Source organism: Passer domesticus, chromosome 6, assembly GCF_036417665.1.
Source record: "Passer domesticus isolate bPasDom1 chromosome 6, bPasDom1.hap1, whole genome shotgun sequence".
NCBI classification, from domain to species: domain Eukaryota; kingdom Metazoa; phylum Chordata; class Aves; order Passeriformes; family Passeridae; genus Passer; species Passer domesticus.
In genome coordinates this window covers 33,640,308-33,654,830 of record NC_087479.1, presented here as the reverse complement: position 1 = coordinate 33,654,830, position 14,523 = coordinate 33,640,308, and the positions used below count along the sequence as shown (strand labels likewise).

The 14,523-nt window shown below is 49.7% G+C and overlaps 1 long non-coding RNA gene across 2 annotated transcripts; it reads right to left on the bottom strand.

Moving 5' to 3' along the window:
• Nucleotides 1–8,907: 8,907 nt before the first annotated feature.
• On the bottom strand, nucleotides 8,908–14,423 carry LOC135303069 (uncharacterized). 2 transcript variants are annotated; one of them, XR_010364604.1, is made up of 2 exons: nucleotides 10,322–14,423; nucleotides 8,908–10,239 (listed from the first exon to the last, which is right to left on the bottom strand). It is a non-coding gene; the product is annotated as an uncharacterized LOC135303069 (long non-coding RNA). The 2 variants fall into 2 exon arrangements; XR_010364603.1 differs by having other exon boundaries at nucleotides 8,908–10,236.
• Between the last annotated feature and the right edge of the window lie 100 nt (nucleotides 14,424–14,523).

The window sequence follows — 14,523 nt, the reverse complement described above, 5'->3', positions numbered from 1 at the left end:
GAGCTGGGCATGAGTGAAATCATGCCCTGTGTAAACAGTGTGAAAAGCAAAGGAAGATGATAAGGAGCTGGGGTTTTTTTATTATTGTTGTTGTTCTTGATTCTGTGTGGGAGAGGGTAACAACATAGGTGAGGATTTTAAATAGCAAAGCAAAAGCAAACAGCAGTGGCAACATGTGGCCCTGGATGTTCAGCTGTGATGAGACACTGAAAGCTCTGTTTCCCAATGCTTGTAGTGAACCACTTTCAGGAGGCTTAGTTTCCATTAAGTGCTCAGCACTTAAAAACAGCTACCCTCACAAAGAGCTGGGGCCATGATCTTTGTCTCCTGACCATGTGCTATGAGAGCCATTTCCACTCGAGAGGCAAACATTTTCCTTCCATCTCCTCACAGTGCCTTCTTTCCTCCCTCAGACAATTGCACCAGGACTGTATGGGCAGAAATTAACCCAGGCCCCAAAAGAGAAGGTGGGGAGACCCTGCCCAGCACGCAGATTGCTTGCAGTTCCTTGCAGTGTGGTGGAATCAACCAACACCCTGGTACAGGGTGTGTGCCTGTGATGTGGTGGAGGAGCACACGGTCGCTGATTTTCCACTGCCTACCTCTGTTCTGTGCGTGGCCTTGCGTTAGTTTCAGGCCTAATAACATCATGATATCATAATGATATATCGCGCTCTGATGACAACACCGCATGGAGTAAGCCGCAGCAATCTGATCTCATTCTGCAAACGCAGAGATGAGTGTTGCTGCTTCACAGGACCAGTGGGTGGCAGGTAGATGGAGCTGGCACTGCCTATATTGTCAGGCCTGGGTGGGAACGTGACCTGCTGGATTAAATTAGGTGGCTGGGAGCTTAACGCCTCAGCTCTAAATCAGCCTCAGCGGTTACGGGTGAGTCACCAGACCTATCTGCATTCACTTCTTCCATCTGTGAAATGGTGACAATAATATTTCCTCACCTGATGGGGGAGGGAAGGGAGCGTGTGTACAAGAATGAATAAATGTTTACAAAGCACCTTGTGAGCAGTGCACAGGCTCTGGATGTGCTTAGAAGGAACCTGCGTTTTTCCCTCTGCTCTGGGTTGCACCATACTGCGAGGTATAAACACTCCCCTCAGAGTCAACAGTTTCAAATGAGAGCAAATGGGATAATTCCTCAGGAGAGAAACAGAGAGTGAGGACTTCACATTACCAGCAATTTCAATAAATTCCATTCAAGGAAAAGCAGAGTAACCTTTTAAAAGATAATAATAAAGCAGAAAAACAAATGAGCTGTGACCAGTATTTCTTTTGTGATGGTACCGTGACCTTGGGTTTCACTTCTCAAATGAGAGCCAGAACAGAGAAGTGAATCCCCTTGAAATAAAAGTGAAGTTAATAACGGGACGCCTTTAGCTCTTACCACATCCTGTGTATGCTGATCACTCTGCTTGTAGCTGGCAAGAGTCCTTCTAGATTTTTCTTTACCATGTTAATTCTTCGCTGAGTCAAATCATGTTGTATAAACAGTTGGGAAAAAGCCTTCCTGCATCTCCCCTCCAGCACTGCAGTGCCACGCGCCCGTCCTGCTGCCTTCCCATGTGTGTGGGTGCCCGTGCCCACAGTACTGCTCCTCTGCCCCGCTCTTGGTACAGACCCACACTCCCCACGGCTGGCAAAACCTCCCCGTGAGCTCTGGCAGTGAATGAGCACTCCCACAGCCCTGCTCACCCTTGCTCCCTGTCGTAGCTCACACTGTTTGTGCCACAGTTTCACTCGCAGATGTGTGATGGCTGCTCAGTGTCTTGCTACGTGTTCACTAGCACTCGTTCTTATGCACATACACAATTCCTTAAGCCAGCACAAGCACACACAAATATGGACACTCTTCTTAGTCTAATACGTGCACAGAACCACTTATTGTTTACTTTTTCTGGTACAAAAGAGAGGATCTGCAGAGGGATCTGGACAGGCTGGATCATTGGCTGAGGCCAGTGGTATGAGATTCACTAAGGCAAAGTGTTGGGTGCTGCACTTGGGACACAACAACCCCATGGAGCTGGGGGAAGAGAGGCTGGCAAGCTGCTCAGCAGAACAGGACCTGGGGGTGCTGGTCAACAGATGGCTGAACATGAGCCAGCATGTGCCCAGGCAGCCAGGAAGGCCAGTGGCATCCTGGCCTGTATCAGCAATAGTGTGGCCAGCAGGAGCAGTGACTGTCCCCCTGCACTCGGCACTGGTGAGGCCACACCCTGAAACCTGTGTTCTGTTCTGCAGCAGTGGAGCTGGTGAAGGGTCTGGAGAGTAAGTCTGATGACAAGCAGCTGAGGGAGCTGGGGGTGTTTAGCCTGGAGAAAAAGAAGCTCAGGAGAGATGCATTACTCTTTATAACCACCTGAAAGGAGGCTGTAGCCAGGTGGGGGTTGGTCTCTTCACCCAGGTGACAAGTGACAAGAGGAAATGGACTTAGGCTGCAGCATGGGAGGTTCTGGTTGGACATCAGGAAGAATTTCTTCACTGAAAGGGTTGTCAAGCATTGGAATGAGCTGCTCAGGAAGGCTGTGGAGTCACCATTCCTGGAAGCATTCAAGAAATGACTGGATCTAGAACCTAATGCTGTGGCTCAGTTGACATGGTAGTGTTTGGTCAAAGGTTGGACTCAATAATCTTGGGGTCTTTTCCAACCTTAATGATTCTATGATTCCATGAAAGGTATGCACTTCACAAATGCAAACTGGTCATACAGATGCACAACTCAGCTCTGGGACAGAGCTCCAGGCCTCTCCATAGCATCATTATTGCAATAACCTTTTGCCTGGGATGAGCTTTGGAGCTGAGGGTTCAGAGGAGATGTGGATTAGTTAGCATATTAATTCATCAGTACAGCTAATTAATTGGTCTGATTTAGGCTGAACACATCTTCTGGTGCATTACTGGCTTTTGCTGCTGCTGCTGCTCCTTTTCATTCTGCTTATACTGTTGGAGGCAACCGTAGGATCCTCCCTCCATCAGCAGACTTCCTCTTATGAACAGTTTCACTAAGAAAGCCTTTACCACCTACCACCCAACACCTGCTCCTCAATGAGTCTTCAGCATTTTAATGACACTTAGAAGTTCTGGTATGCATTTTGGAACAGCTCCATTTGCAACAGACACAGTCACATCCACCACATCCTGAACCTGTAGATTTTTACCCATCGACAATATCAGAGGTAACAGACTGGTCATTTTTGAGCTGCACATCTCAAACACACCTGAACTTGGGAGGAGGGACAGAAGTTTGCCCAGCATCCTGGCATTGTACTGGTGGGCCAACCACTGCTGACTTCAGTAACAATTAGTGGGCATGTTTTCTCAGCTCAGTGCACACAAACTGAAAGGCACTGAGCTTTGGAGTCAGAAGACTTCTTAAAAATTATTTTGATATGTCTAACACTGCTTGCTCTGTAGGCCTGGAGATAGCAAGTGTCCATCCACAGACAAACAAAGCAGCACTGGCTGAACTCTCATTTCACAGAGGACATCAGGCAACCATTGAACCGGCAGGTTCTGCTGCTATGAGGTACTGCTGGATCTATTATCCAGTTGGACCAGCCACACGCAGGAGACATAAAGAGAAAAACTGATCTGTTTTTCTCCTTGACCATCTGAAGTGCTCCCAAATTTCTGATTATGCTCTTGGTACTTGCCAAGGAACAACTCCCCCTGAAGAGCTGTGGGCTGGTATCTTGGCATTTCCCAAGTGGCACTAGAGGGCCCACATCCATGCCCTTCCAAGAAAGCTAATCCCAAATGCTTGACAAACAGGTTCCAAAATACTGTCAGTCACCTAAGGAACATAACTAAGAAAAATATAAAACCAGTAACATCGAATTCTATACATTTGCTTTTGAATCTTTGACTCACACTTCAGAGTTTTCATGTTTTTCTCTGTGCTAGCTAATATGAACAGCATGCTTTTCTTAGCTGAATAATTAGATTCGCTTATGATCACATGATGTATGGAACAGAGACTTAGAGAAAAAGAAAAAGAGTAGGAAAATAGGAGGATTAGCCTTTTTCTCTTTTTTCAGCCCCAGTTGCCAGCAATCAATGTCTCATATGTCTGCAACACCTTTTATCCCCTTATAGAAAGCAAAGGATTGGTAAGGAGATAAGGAGGTAAGGAGGAAGCATCCTGCTGTGGATCTTCAAGGCTGCCCGGGCTTCACCACACCAAGGAAACTGCGCTGTGGAGCAGGGCATCACATCATCCCCAGTGCTCACTACCTGCACTGCACGGTAGCCCAGGCACCAGGCCCAATGTCTCTGCTCTTGGCAGGAGCATGATTAGCTCCTCTGATGACAGTAATTCCATGTTTTGCTTTTGTTTCTCCGCCAAAAGCCTACCTCTCTTGTGGATCCATGGCCCCGGCACAGCACTGGCAGCTGGGGGCACCCAGAAGCCCTGACTGAAATAGTGACAAACATTATCCAGCCAACGATTTCCCCTCCCTGGTCATCCACAGAGTGTGTGCCAAAGCTCCCACCTTTCTGGTTCAGCCACCTGTAGAATGTGTGGCATTTCTCCCTCTCTGGTTTCTCCACAAAGGTTTCTGTATGCAGGAAAAGTTGGAAATTCAGAAGGCATCTGTCCCCTCCCAATCCGGCTGCCTTGCCACACACAGGGGACAGATAGATGCCTTTGCTTCTCTGGTCCCCCAAACTTGTTTCAAAATCAACATGATTCTTTAGTAACTTCATAAAAATAAACAAGGGCCTGATAGCCAGGTCATCCTAGTAAATTATTTACACACAGACCCCCTTTCCATTTCTTACTGCATGGGTCTCGGTGTCACCACGCCCTGCCAGGGACCACATTTGGCCCTGCAGTGTAGTCCCCACTCCGTGACAGCTGGGCACTGATGTGAGCAGGCTTTCAGTGCACAGGCAGGGCTTCACCAGCTGCTGCCCAGGGCTGGAGGCTGCCCACAAGGCAATTGCATCCAGTGGGTGCTGGCAACCTTCCTGAGCCGGTGCACTGCTCCGGGTGGCTTGGCACGCAGGGCTGGCTGAGTTCAGGCCAGGTATGAGCTTATCAGCACATCGCATCCAGCCAGGAACAGTACTGAGGCAGTGGCAAAGCACAAACTTCCTTGCAACTATTTTTAAAAGCACCTTTACATCTCTCTTTTCAACTTGCAGAGCACAAATAAACCAAAAGCATCAGCCAGTTGTTGCTAAAGGGAACTATTGTTTTGTAGCCTTCCTCATCCCCGCTGCAAATGAAATATTATATTCCTCAACCTCCCTTCACAGAAAAAGTCCCCCATCCAGTTCTGATCCTGTTTCTATTCTTCCATGGTGCCTTTGATGGACTTTTGACCTTGACTCAGTATGGTCCATCTTGCAATGTTTCTTGCCCCACAGGGGCAAGTGGGCACGGACTGTGATGGGTACCCAGGTTATATGATGACATGGTTTTCATGCTGACCCATGTTGCAAGTGTCTTATGTGTGATGCTTGAACAGTCATTGCCCTGTCTGCTGCTCACCCCCACAACACAACTTCTAATTCAGAGTAAGAAACTTGCCCAGTTTTTTCTAAACCAGCTTGCTTTGGCATTTGTGTGCACTGAACTTTCTCCATCATGGTGGTTTGGTTTCCAAGTTTAGTTAGAATCTTCTGGAGTCCCTCCCAGTCCTGCCAAGACTTGCTTGCATTTATAATGCATGGTTCGCTGTTGGCAGCAGATGCTGTTGCCTTTTTATCCTTCTTCCCCCTTCACTGATTTTTGTAATAGTATTCAGAGGGCTGCTTTCATCTCTGCTAGGCATGGTCCCACCAGCCCCTTCCACCCAGTAAACTCTTCTTCCTCAACTGGAACACTGGCCTTTTACTTGTAATGGATTTTCCCCCCATTCTACCAGTTCTGACTCAATTTTCAATTCATTATGGGACTTTTCATACCATGGCTGCCAAGTTTGTTTCATTCTTGGAAAGGCTTTTATCAAAAGACCTTTTGAAAGCATAAATTACTATGGTCTCTGCTTGTTCCTGATGAACTTCTTCAGAAGCTGGCAGAAGTCAACTGCCTAGTGGGTCTAGAGCTCCATCAGTGCTCTACCCTTCTGCTGGGTGCTGGCTCACCAGGGTGACCAGCACGGTCCCTGCTTTTCTGGACACCTGATATTATGCCCTGTCTGGCCTTTCTTTAAAAGGCAGCTGCTACCTGGGGCAGGGCAGGAGGGAGGAAGGAGACAGGGGTTCTGCCCTTTGTACTGCGGGGAGCAGCAGCAGGGCCGGTGATGGACATGAGGGGTGCTGACTCCAAGGCTGTGCCACAATGCCTTCTGTTTTCCTGGGTAAACCCCTTGAGCCCAGGTGTCACACACAGCAATGCCCTGTCACTGGTACTGGCAGCTGTGCCAGGTGCTGAGGATGCTACTCTGGGCACTATCATCCATCCCTGTGTGCTGTGCAGGGTCCCCACAGGGTTAAGGCTGGCAGGAAACACCTCAGACCAGAGTAGGACTGCCCAGGTCTCCCTGGGGAAAGCAGAGTGCTGCAGCCACAATGCCCCAGGGAACGGCATGTGGCAAAGCCATTCAAAAGCCACCAGAGCAGCAGCCCTGGTGCTCCCTCACCTTCGGAGGCCAGCGCTTGTCCTGTGACACTGAGTGCTGGTAGCACCTGCTTGCCATGCTGCGTGGCATCATGGCCCTGCCACTGTCCAACCCCACCCTCGTGCCAGGATGAGAACAACACAGTTTAACTCTCCTGTGGCCAAATGTGCCAGTTAAGCTGGGGTGTCTTTGTCCAGGGAACTGGTGGGCACTGCCAGCCTATCCCATCCTCTGCCTTTTGCTGCTTTCCCCTGCAGTAACACTGACATGATGTGTGTCAAGAGACACATCCAGAAGTGGGCCATGGACCAGGAGGTTCAGAAGTGGAGGGGCCAGCATGTCCCCAGGATCAAGGGGGTAGGTGCTATTGCCTGAGGTAAAAGCCATGTCCAGCATATTTGGATCTGAGTTTTGCTCTAACATTAGTTTCATTTTCCAGTTTATCTGTGAAGTGCTTCAAAGGGCACTGAAAAAGTTTGCAAAGGGCAGCAGGAGCATGAGCAACTGCTGAAGCCTGAGGGAAAGCTCTCATGCTGCCGGGCAGGCTGCAGTGGGAATTTTATCTCAGACTCCTAGATGAGCAGAACTAGGCGAGCACACAAAGCTTTCCCAATCTGAGCTCAAATGTATGAATTTACTACATCTAACGCCTCCCTGAAATCCAAACAGACTCAATTACATTCTCTTTCTGTAATGAATCAGTAATTATATTGAAGAACACTATTATTTGTTTGGCATGACCTATATAAACCCGACTTGGGGAGTGCATAGTTGGTGTGGTGCCAGTACCCTGCGTATTATTGCCTTATAAACACAACCATTGTTTGAATTTCAGATCAAAACAAACCGAGCCACGTCGCTTGTCAGTTATTAGATATCTTTTTCCCAAATGCTCACCCAGGCCGTATTACAATAACAATAATTATTATTACATACTTCCTTATTGTATGTTTGTGCAGAGGTAGCACATTTGCCTTTTTCCCACACATTAGTTGCTTCTCCTGACTCTTATGATTCACTCCTGCCTATTTCCCAATGTCCATGAGGTCTTTCTGCATTCCCAGCTGCATTTTGTCAAGACATGCAGATTGGCACACGGACTCATGGTGCTGTATTGCACCAGCCTGCAAAGGGTTGCAAACCAGCACAGGGGCTTTGCTCCTCGAGGGAATATACAAGCTGAAGAAAGATGTGGACCCTGCCCCCAGGTGCTTTATAAATATTTAACTTGGTCTGATAACGTGATAAGGGCTGATAATGTGATTTGGACAGACTAAAACCCAGCCCTGCTTGGGCAGGGTTGCAAATGGACCTTCTCTGTGGGAAACAGGGTGGGAGGGGGGCAAGCCATAGCAGCCAAGTGATGATACTTGCCATAGCCACTGCCGCAGCTGGCAGTAGGACTCACCTTGCCCGCTTGGGACATCCAAAACGTAGCTGTCAAATCCTCAGCAAGTTGCCGATCTGCCTTTACAGCCACAGAAGAGAAGCGGGTGCTTGGCTGTCAGGTGAGTCAGCCCTTCTCAAGATAAACTTCAAGATATGTGAAATGAATCATACACTGGAGGTGCCTATTTGTCTCCATTGGCTATGCAGGAAGCCTGTCTAACTAATTAGGATTAGACACCTAACTTTTAGGCACTTAAAAAGAGATGAGAGGAATCCCATCGTCATTGACATTCTTCATTACTGGCCTGACAAGGGAGGCAGTGGGAGAGGCTCCCTGGAAATGCCCTACCAGATCTGGAGCTAACCAAACTCCTCTATCCTCTCTGCAAAGCCTCACCTCCGTGTCCTCCCCCTTGGAGCTCCTACGGGCATAGGGCTCTCCAGCCATGCCCAGCTGGCAGAAGTGAAAACATGTTCCCTGCTGAGGTCTGAATGAGGCAACGGTCTTGTGGGAAAAGATATAATAATGGAGCTGAAGTCTGTATTATCATGCATTCAGAGCAGGCAAGAGGAACAAAAAAAAAAAGAAAAGGAGACTTGACCTTGGCTTCCTGCCTGGTGCTAAAAGTGTGTTTTGATGGAACGGGATAGGCGGGAAAGCAAGCTGCCTCCCTAATGCAAATATCTCACGGAGCTGTAAGATGTGTGGAGTGCAACCCATGTGTTTGGAAATAAGGTTATGACAAGCTCCACTGTGAAAGGACAAAATGGTATTTTTCAGAAGGTTACAGCTGAGCCTGTTGGAAGTAAGTGGCCACCAGCACAGCAAGCAACAATTTCTGACACCAGCACTGCATGTCACATAAATGTCATGATCTGAAAGGCTCCGGAGTTGTCTTAGACTTTCTCAAAAAAGAAAATAAAAACATGAAAGCATTTTTTCCCAGCACTCTTTATTTGAGAAAAAAAATCACAGAAACATTCCACTGGTTAATGTCTGCTGAATAATCAGCAGCCAGGGCTGCTGTGGCTGGAAACAGGCAGAGGCCAACAAAAACCACTGTGCTGCATTATCATCTTGCTTGTATATCAGCTCAGGACCATGGATGCAGGATTTGAAAAAACTGATTTTGTCCTGGTTTCTGAGATCTATGCCCTTCCATATCTCCAGCCACTTGTTACATGCATTAACCATCTTACTGATACAAAGGTAATTGCTGTTTTGATGTGCAGCAGGTGTCACTTGTTTCTTTTTTTCTGGAATCTGCCAACAGCCTCTTTAAAGCTTCTGGCACTTCCCTTAATCTGAACAACAATTTATGGAGGTGAGATATAGCTGACTTCCCTCTGCCCTGGCAGGCACAGAGCCCTGTGCAGATTAGGCCAGGTTAAGGACACCTATTTGAAGCTGTGCCTTTGCTGCACACGATAATCTGCTCCTGAGGCTGGGCCCAGCAGGGATGCTGGGGACCTCAGGACCACCATGTGCCCAGCTGAGAGCTGGAGGAAAGAGGATGCTGGCACCTGGCTGCACAGGCTGTCCCATGGATGTGGACTCTCCACAGGGAGGGGATGGGGCAGGATAGAACTGCAGTCTCCCCAACAGCAGCTTCGTGGCTCTGCTCCACCACTGATGAGAAACACATCTCGCTCCATACCTCGCCTTGCTGCAGCCAGGCTGGGCACCTCCTCAGCTCCCATTACCACACTGGCAGGATGGAAATCCCTCCTCTAGCTTCACGCACTTGTGGCATGTTCAGGGAGGAGATCAGACGAGTCTTGCGCCTTGCCCTAGAGGGTTTGCAACTTCACTGAGAACAGGCACACCCCTAACAAGAGAGATTTCTCTGCAGGAGGTGGTGGGTGCAGCAGCAAGGGAGATCTGTGGCGCAGTGTGAGGAGGCTGTTGGGCTTTCCTGCTTGTCCTTGTGTCCAGACAGGATGTGCAGACCCCAGCTGGGGACTGCACTGCCACGGAGCTGGGGTGAAGTAACAGCCCCACACCCAGGTCACAAGCAGGGAGACAGATGTTCCTGGTCAGGCGCCTTCACTTTCCACACCCATGCAGCAGCTGGTCCTGGTGATGGTCTTCTCCTCCAGCCCCTCAAACCTACTGCCACACTGGCGTGTGTCTCAGCCCTGCACCCACCCTCAGCACAGGCTGCATGTGTCTGGGTGCAGCTGGACAGACCCCAGGACGTGGCTAGGCCAGCCTGCTGAGCAGTCATGACAAACAGCTAAACACTTGCATGGGCTTGCTGTCCTGCTGTGTGGAAATACATTAATTGCATTAGTATTTCCACTGGAAATTATAACTTAGATCCATTAGCTTCAGCCAATTTCCTTACCCTGCGTCTGCTTAAAAGGACATCTCTGCTTTTTCCACTGCAGTGTCTTGTCAGTGCCACCGGAGCTAAATTTGTGGCAGGCTAGTCACATCCATGTGACACTTCAGAAGAGGCCACACATTACCTCCACCTCCTGCCTTCCCCTCACTTCCCCCAGAGGTAGTCCAACATCTGAGCTACTGAGAAACAAGAAAGCCCTTTTTACAAACAACTAAATCAGATCCCAAACCCCATTACTAATTAGTAAAGATGTGCTGTAATTTAGATCACCTTGGATGGTCTTTAGGTCATTCACAGGTGTAAAGTCAGGAGGATTAAGGGCTTATAATATTTGTCTGGTACGGCTGCTACCAATTCCAGCAAAAATAATGGAGCTAGCTTCTTGGGTTTCCTGCCACCACAAAGTACACACATGCACACACTCTCTATTTTATGAATGTTTACATACCCGAGCTGCCAGGAATCTCACTCCCGTTGCTTCCCACCACCTTAACACACTTTCCTGTATCTCTGTGAATTTGTTTTCTCACCGAGCAGCTGGTAATATCCCTTTTGCTTGGGAGCAGGCACAGACCTGACTTCCTCGGGTGCCAGAAAAGCCTGGCAGAGGGCGCACCTACAAGCTGTGGTTTCCATCTCAAGCCATTTACACCTCCCAGTGGCTACCCAGAGATGTTCCATGGAAGAAGCGCAAGGCCAAAATAAAAAGAAGTATTAAAAAGTTACAGACAGGTGGGGAAAGGCCACGCTGACATCCGCCTACTCCCCCTGAAAGGCCACAGAGTCTGAGGAGGTGCCTGGAACAGAGGAAACATCTACACCCGCATGCAGAAAGCAGCAGAAAGGCACTTCCACACCTACACCTCCAGGGTCACAGCCAACAAAAATAGCATCAGACCCAAAAGATATGTATAGAATAGTGACTGCAGAAAGCCTTGGCTCATTTTACACCCCCAGCAAAAATAAAGTCAGGAGGTTTGTCCTTCCTCTGCTCCCAGCCGCTGTACATCGGAGCACCGCTGCAGACAAGACATGTCTGTTTACCTGAGGATTCCCATGGGACCAGGGGAGTGAAATGCCCAACTCATCTGAAACTCACAGCGGAAAACGTTGCTTGTGACGAAAGCACTTCCCTTTCCTACCTTGAAACTTTGGGAACTGAGTGGTAGGAGGGGGAATAAACCAAAACACCCCACCCCCACCTTGTTTTCAACAATTCAGGCTTTTTCATACTCAAGTTCTTGCTCAGTAACTCTGACGCAAGTAGATCTGCAGGCTTCCCACTGCCAAATGGCTCCAGGTGAGGGGAAGTGCAGGTGTCTTAAGATAGCAACCTTGTTCTTTTGCCACGGGAGCTGCACCATCATCAAATATATTTGTGGCAAAGCTGGCACTTGGATTCAGTTTACACTCAGTGCTCAAAGTAACCTCTTATTACCCTGGCGGGGAGTTAAACTGGGCAAAGAGTGCAGCCACCCCATGAGACTGCTCTCCAGCCTTCAGCAGAGGCCAGCGTGTGAACCCGTGCTCCGTGGCTCGGGGACAAGATAGTGCTGATTTGAACATCCCAGTGCCAAACTGGATCAGACCAAAGGTCTGTTGTGGCTCTCACCTCCAAGAGCAGTCAATGCTTATGGGGGAAAACGGGGATGAGAGAGTGATACTTTTGCTGTGCGTTGTCCAGCAACATGTTGCAGAGGTCTGCCTTTGCCTTTAGTAAACCTCCAGGGACTTTTCCTCCATAAATTTGTCAAATTGCTTTTTTGACCTGTTTTATACTTTTGACCTTTACAGCATCATGTGCCAACGAGCCCACAGTTTTATACACACACGCAATTGGAAAAAGTAATCCTTTAAATCTCCTGCCTTTATCATTTCATTCGCTGCCCCCTTCTTCTTCTCCGCCTTCTGGCCACTCTGGCCTGCTTCAGCTCTCGTGCATGAAAGTGGTTCTTAATTCCTCTGCTAAATGTGGGCACAGGTCTAATGCAGAATCTTATCCCTCTGTATTTTGTGACAAGTTTAGCATCTGCTTGCATTTGACCCAGGGAAGGAGAGGGGTCCAAAAGCACCTCCTGTGCTGAGGACAAGTTTGAGAAGGGCTTGGGAGGTTCTGGACATTTATTCCTGCTTCCCAGGCCCAGCTGTAGTATCCCATCTGGAATCTGCTGGGCCTGGATGGACTGACTCATACAAGAAGGCTAGTGAGCATGGCATTGCATTCATTCACTTTTCCAGTAATCGTCTTTAATAATTGACTTTCATTTATTCATTTACCTATCTTTATTCATTTGCATCTATCAAAGTTCTGGCACGGCTCTGGCGGGCGGTGTAAGGCTCCAATCTTTTCATTCCTCCGCTCGGTGTGAATTCATGCCCACACAAATTCCCACTCTGGCCCGGAGGGCTCTGACTTTTAGCCACGAGGTGGGGTGAGCAGCTAAATTCCTGAGCTGAGCATGTGCGCAGGCAATGCAAGGCAGACCACCATGGAGTCGGGGTTTGCCAAGCTAAATCACTGGAAAAAATTCCTTCTCGGCTTCAGCCTTTGCCACTTGATCCGCGGAAATGTGCAGCCTTAAACCCCAAGTTTCCAAAACAAATGCACAGGGGACAAGCGACTAGCACAAAAGCAGCAGGGCAGCGGGCTGTGCTGGCGGAGGGGCTGCTGGCCCTGGGCCGGCCGCAATCCCGCTCCGAGATCAGCCCCATGCCGTGCCTGGGCCGCAGGAGGAACCGGGCAGAAACCAGGCTGCGAGCGACTCGGTAGTGAAATAGTTATCTCGGCTGGCTTTCTCCGTAACTCTTGGAAAGTCCCCGAAATGACGTTTCTAACTAACAATTAAAATGGGTTTAATTATAGAGAGGCTTAGAGCCCTGGGAACAAGCACCATCTACAGAACGAGTAAACAACTGCAGAAAATAATAGGCTGTTCGCTCCCCGGTCTACTCCACACTTCTGGCCAAGGCGAGGGAAAAAAAAAAAAGAAACTATAAAGAGAAGGAAATTCGAGGAACCTGATTGCTCTCCTTAAGGAAATAATAATAATAATTATCATAAAAAAAAATAAAATCTGGAATAGCTCGAGCCTGTGGGCATTTCTCTGGTTGGTTATTTTGGTTGTTCTTGAAGACCAGAGGAGGGGAAAAAAATCAGCCGCCAGCGCAAAGTCCAGATGCCGCGACTCCAAAGCAAACAGAGGAGGAAGTGGATCATTTGTTTGAAGCTTTCGGAGCGATGGCCGCTGGGGTCAGCGCTCTGCAGCCCAAGGCAGGGGTTTCTGTTCCCCCAGCCAAGCCCGAGTGCAGGGAAGGAGGAAGAGCCTGCAGTGCCGGGGCAGGGCCCCCCTGCCTGCCCGCGCGGGGAAAAGGGCCCAGATGCCATTGCTCAGCCTAGCATGGAACAGCCTCTGCAGCCATAGCTGGGCCAGGGGGTCACTGGGCAGGCACCGAGCCCTGCTACTGACCAGCTCTCAACAGTTGGGCTCATTTTTATTTTTATACAGAAACTGACACCATTGTCCCCCCTGCTCTGCCGCACCGATATCAGTATGAATCACTGAATCACACTTTGTTTACTAAAACCTGGAACAGGTCACTTGCTTAGAGACAATTTATTTTCTTTTTCTTTTCTTTTTTTTTTTTTTTTTTTGAGTTTTAGGAGTGTTGGGTCCTGGGAGGAAAGGCAGGACTTATCAAACACCCTTTTTAAAAGGGCAGACACGCACTTTAACAACTTAAATTGCTGGGGATGTGAGCTATTTCCCCTTGCGGAGCCTGCCCGGTTTCAGTGAAGATGCGAAGGAGGGCGCACGGCTCCGAGGGGGGCAGGAGGGCGGCGGGGTGCCCGGCTCGGAGCGGCGCTGCCGCACCGCGGCCCGGGGCTCTCCGCCGCGCTCTGCGCGCGCGCGCGCTCGGCCGTTGGGCGCGCGGCCGCCGCTCCCCCCGCGCGCAGCGGGACGGGACGGCCGCGCGCCGAGTTCAACGCGCGCACGCACGCACGCGGACACACGCGCACAACGTGGACGCACGCGGAGGAGCGCGCGGGCACACGCGCACGGGGGCGCGCGCGCGGAGACGCGAGCAGGAACGGACACGCGCGCAGAGGCGCGCGGAGCCGCTCGGAGCGGCCGCACAACCGCCCCATCCGGCGCAGCGCAGCGCGGGGCAGGGCGGGCCCGGCCCGGCACAGCCGCCCACCC